Consider the following 14593-nt stretch of genomic DNA (forward strand, 5'->3'; position numbering starts at 1 on the left):
AGCAGCCCGTGTGACTATAGAGTCACACATGTGAGCATATACACAGTTGTAAATGACAGCCCACTCCCTCCCTCCTTCATGCCTACTAATCAGCTAAACACAACTGGGGGGATATTACATCTTGATTGATGGAGGCTTCACCCCCCTGTTATTCTAAGACACCATGTTATTGCCAAAAAATAATAAAGATTTGATTTCGAATACCGTATATATTTGTATGGCAATTTAACCACTTCCGGACTGCCGCACGCCGATGTACGTTCAAAGTTTGTCGGTGGATATCGTTGTTATGGCAGCAGCTAGCTGCCATAACCCCGGTATCCTCGTTTTCATGAGGCGGCCGGCTTTCTGATAAAAGTGGTCTCTGCGGCGCATTCGCCGCAAGATCACTTTTATCAGTGGCAGGAGAGGGGCCCCCCCCCGCCGTGATCCGGTGCCCTCCGCCTCTTACCGGAGCCGTCGGTAGCGGCGGAGGCGATCGTATCAGTCTCCCTTCTGTGCCTGGAGACGAGTGAGTCTAAGATGGCGCCCACTCGTCTCCATGACACTGCTGGGCGGAAGGGACGTCAAAACGTCACTTCCGCCCACGCCTCTCAAAGGCATATTTTTTTCAATGTCATTTTTTTCAATGACTTTTTTTTTTGTAATTCCTTGTAATAGGAATAAAAGTGAGATTTTTTTTTAAAACAGTGTAAAAATAAATAAAATAATGTAAAATAAATAATAAAAATACATTTTTTAAAAAGAAAACCCCTGTCCCGACGAGCTCACGTGTAGAAGCGAACGCATACGCGAGTAGCGCCTACATATGAAAACGGTGGTCAAACCACACATGTGAGGTATCGCCGCGACCGGTAGAGCGAGAACAATAATTCTAGCCCTAGACTTCCTCTGTAACGCAAAACATGCAACCTGTAGAATTTTTTAAACGTTGCCGATGGAGATTTTTGAGGGTAAAAGTTTGACGCCATTCCAGGAGCGGGCGCAATTTTGAAACGTGACATGTTGGGTATCAATTTACTTGGCGTAACATTATATTTCACAATATAAAAAAAACTTGGGCTAACTTTACTGTTGTCTTATTTTTTTATTCAAAAAAGTGAATTCTTTCAAAAAAAAGTGCGCTTATAAGACCACTGCGCAAATACGGTGCAAAAAAAGTATTGCAACAGCCGCCATTTTATTCTCTAGGGTCTTAGAAAAAAAACATATATAATATTTGGGGGTTCTAATTAATTTTCTAGCAAAAAAACCTGTTTTAAACATGTAAACACCTAAAATCCAAAACGAGGCTGGTCCTTAAGTGGTTAAAACAGTTTATAGATATTTATTATTTTTACTCTGTATACCAACGGCTGTTTTTTTTTTACTTTGAACATGTGACGATCAACAGCGGACTAGAAGCTCCTCCTGCTTATGTTCCCTGCAGACAGGCTGGGAAAGAGCTGGGTCATATGACAGCACTATATTGATTAGGAAAAAGTTACTTAGATTTTTTCTTTAATATATACAGTGCCATCATTCACATACAGATAGAGAAGAGATAATGTTCTGTGAGGTCTCAGCAGTGGCAAAGCAGGGACCTGGAAGTTTTCTGGAACTGACTGCAGGACTTCACCAAAAGGATCTGGTTGAGAGAAGAACTGTCTCACTCACTGGGTTGTGTCTGGAGAAGGCTAGAAGGTGGTAGCTATCCTGGGGACTTGTGAGTGCGCAATGGACCTGAATCACTGTTCATTTTTATGTCAAATTTAGACTTCAGTTAGCCTTTTGACTAAAAGCCCATTTTAGTTTTATTTGTATTTTAGTCATCGAAAATGTTTTAGTCGTTCTTTAGTTGACTAAAATTTGCAGTACATTTTAGTCGATTAAAATCTCCAGTACACCCACCTAAACTTCCTTCCTTGCTTTCCTTTGAGCTCCGCCTGTTAAGCCCCAGCCCCCTGACTCTATAGGCAAGCTGTATTGGCTGAGAAATGGAGACTGTGTGCTTCCACAGAGTTCTGCAAACCACAGAAGAGGAACTCCTCCTTCGTATTTATGTCTATCTGGATGTGACATGGTGAGTGTTTCCCCTCCCAGCAAGGCAGCAATGCTTAGCATTGTTTAAAATAACAGCCTCCCCAGACCAGTCCATTTCTCTGCCCTGCACACACCCTCACTCCCATTTACTTCCCTCCCCATCACCACTTGCAGGTCACCTCGCCATCCCCAAAGTATAATGCACCCTGCCCTGTGCACTTCCTGACTTTTTTTTTTTTTAAGTTGCACTTCCGTTTGTCAAAAAGCAAAATTTTGGTTTTATTTATAAAGACACTAAATATTAACAGTAAATCTGTGTCTGTAGTGCATGTTCCCTAATACCAAAAATGATAATATTAGATTTTTACTCCAGAATTATAGAATGAGTTTGGAAATTCTAGAGAAAAGCTTAAATAGTTTTTTTAACTAGTACTAGATTTTAATCAACGAAATTAAAATTGGAATTGATTTGTCATCATTTTCATCAATTGACTTAATTCTAATTTTATTTTCGTTTAGTTTTTGTCACTGAAAACATGCAGCTGACGAAAACGATGACGAAAATATTTTTGTCGACAAAATTAACACTGCCTTGAATTGATTCCTGGTGACTGTGTGCTTTTAGGATATACTGTATGTGCCAGAAGTAGCTTGGACTGAGACTGCTCTCATAGGGTCTCAGATACTGGCCATTCACCATCCTCAGCAATTCCCTGGACTGCAAGCTTAGAGAAGAGTGCTCTCCTTTCTTGTGCAGTGTTCCTGAGATTGCATTGGGTACCAATAGCTGTGCAGTGGTACAGGGTAACCAGATGCCAAAGAGACTTGCCCTATGGCCTTAGACTGTCCATTATTCCCAGATGCTTAAAGAGAAGATTGGCCTCTAACAGCTAAGTACTAATAGTTTTGGAGTATCCCATGCCCTAACCCCTTTCCTGTTAAAGTTTCCTCAAGCAATAAATCTTAAAAATACATCCGGAGGCCTAGACTGTGTTATTAGAGCTGGTGTGAATGGACCAGTGGTAGACAGTCTCTGTTCTTTTAGGGAAGAATACTTTAACCAGTTGTGGACCGCCCACTCACAATGTACTTTGGACGGGCAGCCGCACAGGCAAAGAGATGTATCCATACATCGCTGCCTGTTTCCAGATTTAGGGCACCCACCTGCTGGCTCCCGCTGTGATTGTATACAGCAGGAGTCTGTCAGCAAGTCCCAGCCAATGATTCATAGCCAGGACCTGCTGATCGGCTGTGTGCAATCACAGCCCAGAGCTATGTGTTGACAATCAACACAGGGCTCTGTACAGAGGGAGCAATCTCTTTGTTTCATCTCTGCAAAGCAGCGATAAAGAAAAAAAAGATACGCAGTAAAAAGCAGCATACATTGTTAGGCACACATTTAACCCTTTGATCGCCCTAGATGTTAACTCCTTCCCAGCCAGTATCATTAGTATAGTGACCGTTTATATTATTAGCACAGACCACTGTATTAGTGTCACTGGTGATGTCAGTCAGAGCCCCCCCCCCAGCATCAGTTCGTTTTAGATTGCACTATCGCAGTCCCATCATAAGCTGCTGATCACTGCCATTAGTAATATATAAGAAAGAAAAAAATTCCAATATATATACTGTACCATAGTTTGTAGAGGCTATAACTTTCACACGAACCAATCGATATACACTTATTGGGATTTTTTGTATCGAAGGCATGTAGCAGAATATATTTTGGCCAAAATGTATGAAGAAATTAGATTTTTTTTATTCTTTTCATGGAAAAGTTTTGTAGCAGAAGGTAAAGGCAAAACTCTTGCTTTTTTGTGTATATCACAAAAAATAAAAAAACGCAGTGGTGATCAAAGACCACCAAACGAAAGCTCTAGTTGAAAAAAATGATACAAATTTAATTTGAGTGCAGTGTTGCATGACCGCGCAATTACCAGTTAAAGTAGCGCAGTGCTAAACAGCAAAAAATGGCCTGGTCATAAAGGGGGTAAAAAAACCTACCGGAGGTCAAGAGGTTAATACCGATTGCCCCTACAAGGGTAGCGCTACACTATTTTTAATACAATTGCTTGTGCATTTCTCATCTTTTTAATGTGTTTCTGCAACTTTGGACTAAGGATATTAAAGATAAAAACGATTATGCTGGTTTTGGATTGCTGTAAAGAACACATTAATCTGAAGAGACTGTTGTGGGACTACTGTGTGTTTAGATGCATTGTGTAATCAGTGCATATTATGCTAGGCTGTAAATCACTGTTCATTTGTATGAGATTGCATTGTGAGTGTCATGGATCTGCCACCTAAGGGTTAACTTAGTCCAGGCTGCCTTATTTAAACACCTCAGCAGTTCTGTGTCCTTGCTGTTTGATCTGCAGCTCTGTGTATGTGTTTCCTGAAGATCTGATATCTGCTCCTGTTTGACCCGGCTTGTTTTGAGACTGTTCCTGTTATCCGCCTGCACCTGACCCTTGGCTTGTTTGACGATTCCTTCTGCCTGCTCCTCTTGTACGTTTGTTGCCAGCCTGACGTTCCAAGACTCTCCTCCAGTCTGCTATACTTACCTACTGCAGCCATCCAGCTTCAGTCCCAGTCTGCTTACCTGTCTGCTGATCCATCCAGTCTGCTCACCTGTCTGCTGATCCATCCAGTCTGCTCACCTGTCTGCTGATCCACCCAGTCTGCTCACCTGTCTGCTGATCCATCCAGTCTGCTCACCTGTCTGCTGATCCATCCAGTCTGCTCACCTGTCTGCTGATCCATCCAGTCTGCTCACCTGTCTGCTGATCCATCCAGTCTGCTCACCTGTCTGCTGATCCATCCAGTCTGCTCACCTGTCTACTGATCCATCCAGCCTGCTGGTCCTGTCTGCTGTGCCGGCCATCTGCCCCATCTGCTGTTGATCCTGCCAGGCACTCATACCATTCTGCACTCCTGTGCCACCTGTCTGCTCTACCAGGGGCCGCGAGTCAGATACGTAAGGGAGGTCTTACTCTGCACTATCGGGCTCATCAGTCAGGTACGTGAGAACTTGACAGTATCAAACAGCCATGTCTGAGCCCGAGCGAGGAACCTCCCCCATGGAAGAACTGTGCCGACACCTGGCGGGTTTGACACAAGCTGTTAAAGATCTACAAGAGGTATATACTCGGCTGGAAGAACAAGTTCAAATTCTGTCATCTCCCGCCAACCCTCAAAGCACTACCTCAGCTGGTATCTCATTCACACCTTCAGTAGTGATGTTATCAAAAGAACCAAGGGTACCCACGCCCGAAAGATTTGCGGGTGAACGTAGCAAATACAGAGCCTTTCGTAATGCTTGTGAACTCTATTTTGCCCTACAACCAGCACCTTTTCTCTGGAAGCAACTAAAGTGGGTTTCGTTATCTCCCTGTTGACCGGTGAACCCCAAGTCTGGGCACATCGCCTTCTGGAACAAAAGGCCGAATCGTTAAACAACCTCATCACATTCTTTGTCGCTATGTCACAACTTTATGAGGACCCCCAGCAGACTGCCACTGCTGAGGCCGCATTACATGCACTTCAGCAAGGCCGCAGAGCGGCAGAGGACTACGTGGCCGAGTTCAGGCGTTGGAGTTCTGATACCAATTGGAACGATGCGGCCCTTCGTTACCAATTTCGGATGGGACTATCTGATCCTCTAAAGGATGAACTGGCACGAGTAGGGATACCCCAATCTCTGGACGAACTTATTATTTCGTCAATTCAGATTGACCGACGTCTAAGGGAACGTCGCTCCGAAAGATCCATAGGTCAATATCGGCCAACTTGGATGCTACCTAAAGTTCCCAGTTTCTCCAGCCAGACTACTTCCGCTCCAGTTGCTCCGGCTCCGGATTCCTCCGAGCCCATGCAGTTGGGTTTGCTTCGTCCCTCTCTCACCACGGAGGAACGACAGCACAGGCGAATCAATAACCTCTGTATGTACTGTGGGGGACCCAGACATTATGTGAGGTCTTGTCCTGCAAAGATGCGTAAGTGCCTTTCAATCTCTTCAATGCATGTTCCTGTCTTACCTAACCAAGCCTCTCACTTTGCTCTCCCCATCATGTTACAGCTCCCAGGAAAGAGTATCCAGGTATCTGTCATAATTGATTTCTGCAGCTGTTTCATAGACTTGACGTTTGCAGCCAAACACCTCATTCCACTTCAACCAAAGACCCGGAGACTAGCCGTACATCTTGCTGATGGCTCTGTCATTAAATCTGGTCCAGTCACACAGGAGACTGTCCCTTTGCTGGCTATCATTGCTTCCCATCACCAAGAGTTTTTACGCCTGGATGCCATTTCATCACCTCTGTTCCCCATCATCTTAGGTATGCCCTGGCTGCAGGCCCATAATCCCCACATCAACTGGGCCACTGGAGAAATCAAATTTCCTTCAAGTTATTGCCAGCAACATTCAATCAACCCTTCACCCTTACTCTGCCTTGACACGGATCCTGAATTACGCCAATCAATCCCAGTAGCATACCACGATTTTCTGGACGTGTTCAGTAAGAAGGGTGCAGAGACCCTTCCTCCCCATAGATCCTACGACTGCCCTATTGAACTGTTACCAGGGGCTGAGGTCCCCTTCGGAAGGATTTTCCCTTTAACCGAGCTTGAGTTGGGCACGCTGAAGGACTATATTGATGACAACCTTAAGAAAGGATTTATTCGCCCATCTACTTCTCCAGCTGGCGCAGGCATCTTCTTTGTTGAAAAGAAGGACCATTCACTACGCACCTGTGTAGACTATCAAGAATTGAACAAGATTACTGTCAAAAACCGTTACCCACTGCCTCTTGTGCCCGAACTGTTTCAGAGACTGGGAACCGCAGTCATCTTCACTAAACTGGCTCTCTGGGGAGCATACAACCTAATCCATATTCGAGAAGGAGATGAGTGGAAGACAGCTTTTCGTACCCGATTCGGAGACTTCGAATACCTAGTCATCCCTTTTGGGTTATGCAACGCGCCAGCCACATTTCAGCACTTTGTCAATTACATTTTTCGTGACTATCTGGACTTGTACGTCATTGTGTACCTGGATGACATCCTGATTTTCTCCTCCACAGTAGATGACCGTAGGCATGTCCGAAATGTGCTAACCCGACTCCGGCAGCATGGCCTCTACGCCAAACCGGAGAAGTGCGAATTTGAACTTCAGTGTATCAAGTTCTTAGGTCTGATAATCTCTGTTGAAGGCATCAAGATGGACCCCCAGAAAGTCGCCGCCATCTTAGATTGGCCAGCTCCTGTGGACAAGAAGGGGGTTCAGCGCTTCATTGGGTTTGCCAGCTTCTACCGGAAATTTATTAGGGGGTTCTCTGCGATTATTTCCCCCATTACCGAACTAACTAAACAAGCAACCCGATTCCTTTGGTCTCCCAAAGTGCAATCGGCATTTGAAGCCCTCAAAAAACTGTTCACTTCAGCCTCCATCTTGAAGCACCCTGACCCTGCCTTATCATTTGTTCTTGAAGTTGACGCCTCAGAAGTTGCAGTAGAGGCTGTGCTGTCTCAACGGCAAGGAGCTAAAGCCCTACTTTACCCAGTTACTTTCTTTTCCCGCAAATTATCTACAGTGGAAAGAAATTATGATGTGGGAGACCGTGAGCTTTTGGCCATCAAGGCCGCATTAGAAGAATGGCGTTACTTACTTGAGGGTGCAGCACATCCCATTCTGGTCTATACGGACCACAAGAATTTAGAATATCTGAGAACAGCAAAGAGATTAAAACTACGGCAGGCAAAGTGGGCACTTTTTTCTCTAGATTCTCATTCCATATAACGTACAGGGCAGGGTCGAAGAATACAAAACCAGATGCACTCTCACGTATGTTCAACGACTCTGAGAGGTCCACACTTCCAGACACCATCCTTCCCTCAGGAAACTTTCTCATACTACAGGAGAATCTGCTATCCTGAATCAAACAGGCTTCTGCTGAGGTTGCTTCATCTTCTGAAACCAGCTTACAGGCACAGGATGGCCTACTGTGGCATGAAGGTAAAACTGTTGTACCTAAGGACTTAAGGGTGGCAGTATTGGAGCTCTGTCATGACCACAAGCTGGCTGGGCACTTCAGTGTCCTGAAGACGGCCGAACTGGTACAACGCACGTTCTGGTGGCCTCAGGTGGTAGATGACTGTAAGAGTTATGTGGAGTCTTGTACTACTTGCTCCCGAAGCAAGAACAGCAAGGTAAAAGCCTGGGGTTTACTGAAGCCATTGCCCGTTCCAGAGAGACCCTGGAAAATGATCTCAATGGACTTCATTGTGGAACTCCCTCCGGCAGAGGGTTTTTCTACCATCTTCGTGGTGGTGGACAGGCTGTCCAAAATGGCCCATTTTTTGCCCATGAAAGGAACACCCAAAGAAATTGTAAGGCTCCATGGAGTCCCAGCCAACATTGTGTCTGACCGGGGTGTCCAGTTCACCTCCAAGTTTTGGAAAGCTCTGTGTGGGTCCCTTGAGATCGAATTGGCCTTCTCCTCCGCATACCACCCTCAGACGAACGGGCAAACGGAAAGAACCAATCAGACCCTGGAGCACTACCTCCGTTGCTTTTCTTCGTTCTCACAAGATGACTGGGTCGCTTTACTCCCCATTGCCGAGTTCGCTTATAATAACTCTTCCCATTCTGCCATCAAACAAACTCCATTTTTTGCTAATTACGGCTATCACCCGTCCTTCCTGCCTAGTACCATACCTGAATGCTCAATCCCTGCAGTCTGAAACGATAGATTTCTTCTCTAAAAACAACAAACTATTACAAGAGACCATGACCAAAACACAAGAGTACAATAAAAAGATCTTTGACAGGAAAAAACGAGGAGAACTAATTCTGGAACCTGGCAACCAGGTATGGTTGTCTACAGTGAACTTGAAAATGGCTTGCCCCTCAAGAAAATTGGGCCCTAAGTTTATGGGCCCATTCCCTGTAAAGAGAAAGATCAATGACATAGCTTATGAGCTGGAATTACCCGATTCACTTAAAGTTCATCCCGTCTTCCATGTGACTCTTTTGAAACCTGCTGTTCCGAATCCCTTCCCTGAATGAAGTACTGGTCCCTCGGAGCCTGTAATAGTCAATGGAGAGGAGGAATTTGAGGTGGAGGCAATCTTGGATTGTAGAAGGAGGTACAATCAGGTTCAGTATCTAATTAAATGGAAGGGGTATGAGCCGGAAAATAACTCTTGGGAGCCTGAAAGCAATATTCATGCTAAAGAACTAATGCAATCCTTCAAGAGATCCCATGATGTGAAGTTGGCCCAATTGGGCATCCAGAGGCTGCCCTTTAGGAGGGGGCAATGTCATGGATCTGCCACCTAAGGGTTAACTTAGTCCAGGCTGATTTCAGTGATTGGCAACAGGCTGCCTTATTTAAACACCTGGCAGCTCTGTGTCCTTTCTGTTTGATCTGAAGCTCTGTGTATGTGTTTCCTGAAGATCTGATATCTGCTCCCGTTTGACCCCGCTTGTTTTGAGACTGTTCCTGTTATCTGCCTGCACCTGCCCCTTGGCTTGTTTGACGATTCCTTCTGCCTGCTCCTCAGAGCAACGTTTGTTGCCAGCCTGATTATCGACCCGGCCTGCCTGAAGTTCCAAGACTCTCCTCCAGTCTGCTATACTTACCTACTGCAGCCATCCAGCTTCAGTCCCAGTCTGCTTACCTGTCTGCTAATCCATCCAGTCTGCTCACCTGTCTGCTGATCCATCCAGTCTGCTCACCTGTCTGCTGATCCATCCAGTCTGCTCACCTGTCTGCTGATCCACCCAGTCTGCTCACCTGTCTGCTGATCCATCCAGTCTGCTCACCTGTCTGCTGATACTTCCAGTCTGCTCACCTGTCTGCTGATCCATCCAGTCTGCTCACCTGTCTGCTGATCCATCCAGTCTGCTCACCTGTCTGCTGATCCATCCAGTCTGCTCACCTGTCTGCTGATCCATCCAGTCTGCTCACCTGTCTACTGACCAACCAGTCTGCTGGTCCTGTCTGCTGTGCCGGCCATCTGACCCATCTGCTGTTGATCCTGCCAGGCACTCATACCATTCTGCACTCCCGTGCCACCTGTCTGCTCTACCAGGGACCGCGAGTCAGATACGTAAGGGAGGCCTTCCTCTGCACTATTGGGCTCATCAGTCAGGTATGTGAGAACTTGACAGTGAGCCTGAAATCCTGTATCCTCCGTATTGCAGTAGTAGGCTGACTGAGAATGAGACAGCCAATCTGATTGCAGTGTCTGAAGTTATTGTAGGCAGAGACAGATCTCATTGCCAGATAGAATTCTGGCTGTGTAAGGAAAATCACCTCATCTGCCAAACAATAAGATAACATGCAAGATGATTTGTGTGTAACCCCATATTGGTGGCTGGTGGTGAGACACTGAGAGTGTGTGCTCATACTAACTTCTTAAATAAAATTGCTTGGTTTAGCTAACCTATAGTTGCTATTGAGTGCAACATGCTTGGTCAGAAAAAAAGCCAGAGTGCCTGCTTAAGAGCAGAAGGTGCTCCCCAGAGGTATCAGGAGCAAGTTCCTCACATGTCTGTAATTTGTGGATAGTGGCAACTTAGATTTTAGTGTGTTATTGTTTATCAGTCACCACTTGTGATTAGGAAGAAAATATGGTCTTATTCAGCAGTAGAACATGCCACTGTGTTGTGAATCATTCTGAGGTTAAAAGCCATGTGGCCTTAAAGAGTAACTCTACTTTTGTTGCAAAAAAACACACTCCCCTCTGGGTGATCTGTGTACATTGCAAGGATTTTAACAACCATTGTTGCAGGTTCCTACCTTTTGTTTTTCTGAAGAAATAGCTGTGAGCCATGAGCTCAGTGAATCTGTATGGGAGTAGTTTTATAATTATCAGTCACCTACTGCACCTTCAGGACTCTAATGAGGAGATTGCAGGGTCTGCATTCCTTTATGCCTGGTTCTCACCTATGCCTTTTTTAGTGCGTTTTCAGTTTTGCAGAAACACACTACAGTCCATTTAACGTGGTTTCCTATGGATGTAGTCACATCTCTGCATTTTACGGAAAAAGGCCAGGGATTTTTTTTCTGGTTTTTGGTTCTATAGACTTCAGTGGATCAAATATGTGTATTGAAAAACGCAAAATGCACTTAGAATATGCAAACTGCAACCTGCATAGGTGTGAGTCAGGCCTCAGATGTGATTTCCCTTTGGGAGTATCGGACCAAAAATGACATTTTTGTTGCAGGGAATGCTCAAAATCTGATTTGTATCTTAGTGCAGATTTCTGAGAAAATCAGTAAGCCAATCACTCAAGCAAGAAATTACATTTCTGGGGGGGCGTTCTGTACACTCTCTGTGTAGAGAAAGCATCCAGGTCGCCATATTGCATTACATTTTACATAAAATTATAGAGCTGGAGATTGAAAAGGAAAGGTCATTTTTAAGAACATTCAATTACAATATTACTTGTATCACAATTGTATAAACTATATATATTTTTTTTATTTGCTAATTTTCTTCCCATGAAAGTGGAGTTACCCTTTAATGTACCCATTCATGAACATGCATGCATTTGCAAGTTAAAAATATAAACAACAGATTCCTTTCAAACACACATTAAGGCAAAACCAATATAATTTACTATTCAATATAAATTGAGAGAAAATGTTAACTTTTGAGATAATTCACTGATGGATATAATTTGAGTAGAAATGGTAACTTTAGAGGCGTATCATTTACTTACAAACTATACAGTGAACATCCACTACATACAGGGAACAGGGGCAATTTATTTTTTTAATCTGAATCTTTTGCAAATTAAGCAAGCACCTTGCCCTAGGTTATCTCTACCCTAAGCCAACTGAGACCTCTCCATTCCTCATTGTCCCTCCTCCTTTAATTCACTCACACAAGCATACTGAGTTACTCTTTTATGTTTAACACTCAGCATCTTTGAGATGTTTCAAGTTCCTTCTCAGAAGGTTATTCCATACCCTAAACTTCTGTTGCATGAAAAGTGCATCAGCTTTTGCTAACCTTCCAGGACAATGAATTGTTCTAAGAGTGCCACCCAGTGGCACTGGTCAGTAGTAGCAGAGATTAAAGATTCTATTTAGAACATCATACAGTAGATGTGAATTTTTTTAATTTTTTTTTTTAATTTTTTACTGCTTATGCATCATTCCCATTTAATCTAAGTCATATAGCTTTTTCAGTATCATTATTTGAAGCTTCAGCTCCCATTTATTTGTAACACAATCTTGTTTAAAAATCGAAACAGTCATTTATCAGGATTCATTACTGCATTTAAACAAATGAGGTAATTGATTATCATGGAAATTGTGAAGGGGCATTCCATTATTACAAGGTCCTAATTTCTCTTGTTGCTGTCATGACACTACTGTTGTAAAAGTCCTTTATTCATGTAGATGGCAAATTATCTGTAAACGCACTATTGTGCATGCATATATGCTTATGTGAGTGTGCGAGGGTGCTAGAGTTTGCGCAAGTGCATTCATATATGTAAGTACCAGTGAGTGGAAATGTGCAGATGCATGCATGCTTTTGTGCAAGTGTGAAGGTGCTAGTGTCTGCATTGGCGCTTCTGTGTGCGTGCACAAGTGTATTTGTGCGCATGTGTAAGAATGCTAGTGTTCGTGAAGGTGTGAGCATGTATGCAAGAAAAGGAGTCTTTTATATGTGTGGATCTGTGCACATACATGCAGGTATGCTTGGATGAATATCTAACAAAAAGCACTTCTATTTCAATATGTTTATTGCTTTAAACAAGTTACACAAATCAAACAATCCACATTGTGTGTAAAAGAGAAAAACAGGAGTAATACTGTAATCAACATTTTGTCAATTACAGTATGTGTCCTATAAACACAATGCAAGAAGGAGTAAAGATATGGCGTCATTATTATAGCACACCCTGGGCCAATAAGGAAGAAATCAAAGCCAGAACAAAAGATTTAATGCTATATACCACATGCGTATGGACAAGATAGACCAAAGAGTCTACGGGTAAATGGCTGCTCATAGAGAGAATGAAAAGGAGGAAAAGTAGCAGATAAAAAGGTAGCACCCATACTAGAGGAAAGAGAGAGAAATGGGGGAGAGGGTAGGAAGAGAGGCCTGGCACATAATAAAGAGGCAGTAATAAAAGAAAGGGGGGTCATAGGTCACAAAAGGAGGTTAGAATGATGGGGCAACCCAAGAGTCCCAGATCTCACTACTATTTTTGTGGTTGTTGGTAAGGGTACTAGTCAATTGTTAATTGGTGTAAAGACCATCTAGCCTTGCAAATGTTATTGTGAAAGCAAAGAGTACATAATGTGCCAATTTAAATTGAGTTTTAGTGAGATTGGGAGGTTTGAAGTATAAAGGGGGGGAACCATGGATCTCTAGATAAATGAGCCCCAATTAATTTGTAGAGGAGGGCAAACACTTGGACCCAAAAACAACCTAGCATCCTGCAGGTCCATCACATATAGAGGTTACCGTCTGTTATTTGGAAACCCCTAAAGCAAAAATCAAGGGATAACAAATAATATTTCTGGACTACTCTTTATGAAATGATAACCCCCGCTGGTTGAACAAAAAAAAAAAAAAAGACTGATTAATGGTCTGTGCCTACTTTAACCACTTGCCTACAGGGCACTTTTACCACCTTCCTGCCCAGGCCAATTTTCAGCTTTCAGTGCCGTCACACTTTGAATGACAATTGCGCAGTCATCCAACACTGTACCCATATGAAGTTTTTATCACTTTTTTCACACAAATAGAGCTTTCTTTTGGTGGTATTTAAACACCACTGGGTTTTTTATTTTTGGTTAAACAAAAAAATACCAAAAGTTTTGAGAAAAAAAAACATTTTTCATAGTTTGTTATAAATTTAGCAAACAGGTAATTTTTCTCCTTCACTGATGAGCACTGGTTGGCAGCACTGGTGGGTACTGTTGGGACTGCACTGATAATCAGGACACTGATAATCAGTGCCCTGATTATTAGCGTTCATGTCCCTTTAACACAAGCCGGTAATCTGTCAGCATGAGGCAAGCCGATAACTGGCTTGTGTTTACATCCTAGATTGTAAGCTCTAACGAGCAGGGCACTCCGATTCCTCCTGTATTGAATTGTATTGTAATTGTACTATCTGCCCTCATGTTGTAAAGTGCTGCGTAAGCTGTTGGCGCTATATAAATCCTGTATAATAATAATCTGTCATCAGCTGTCATTGGACACAGCTGGTCACGTGGTAAAGGACCAGTGTGACTGGCCCTTTACTCAGATTTGTGATCAGTAGAGTCCGAAGGAATCAGTGATCACAGAGTGCGCCACCCACAAGCCGCAGTGGACCTCGGGGCACAGAGATCACGGGGAAATGTCCATTGACGTCCTCCCAGCAAAGTAGGCCCCTGTTGTAGCTGTCTTTTGGCTATAGCACAAGTGGGAAGAAGAACTTCATTAAAACCAACAGTGGAGACAATGAACACCTTGGTCAGGTCTATGCATGCATAATGTACAGCATACAGGAGTTAGGAGTAAGCAATAAACAAATCAACATATAGAGTACAGCAGT

The 14593-nt window shown here is 43.6% G+C and overlaps 1 protein-coding gene across 2 annotated transcripts in view; it reads right to left on the minus strand.

Annotated features, from left to right (window-relative positions):
* Positions 1-14593, minus strand: part of GPC3 (glypican 3) — a 1010059-nt gene that overhangs the window by 319459 nt on the left and 676007 nt on the right. The gene's annotated exons all lie outside the window — the stretch shown is intronic.

This window comes from Aquarana catesbeiana, linkage group LG09 (assembly GCF_042186555.1).
Source record: "Aquarana catesbeiana isolate 2022-GZ linkage group LG09, ASM4218655v1, whole genome shotgun sequence".
Taxonomy (NCBI): domain Eukaryota; kingdom Metazoa; phylum Chordata; class Amphibia; order Anura; family Ranidae; genus Aquarana; species Aquarana catesbeiana.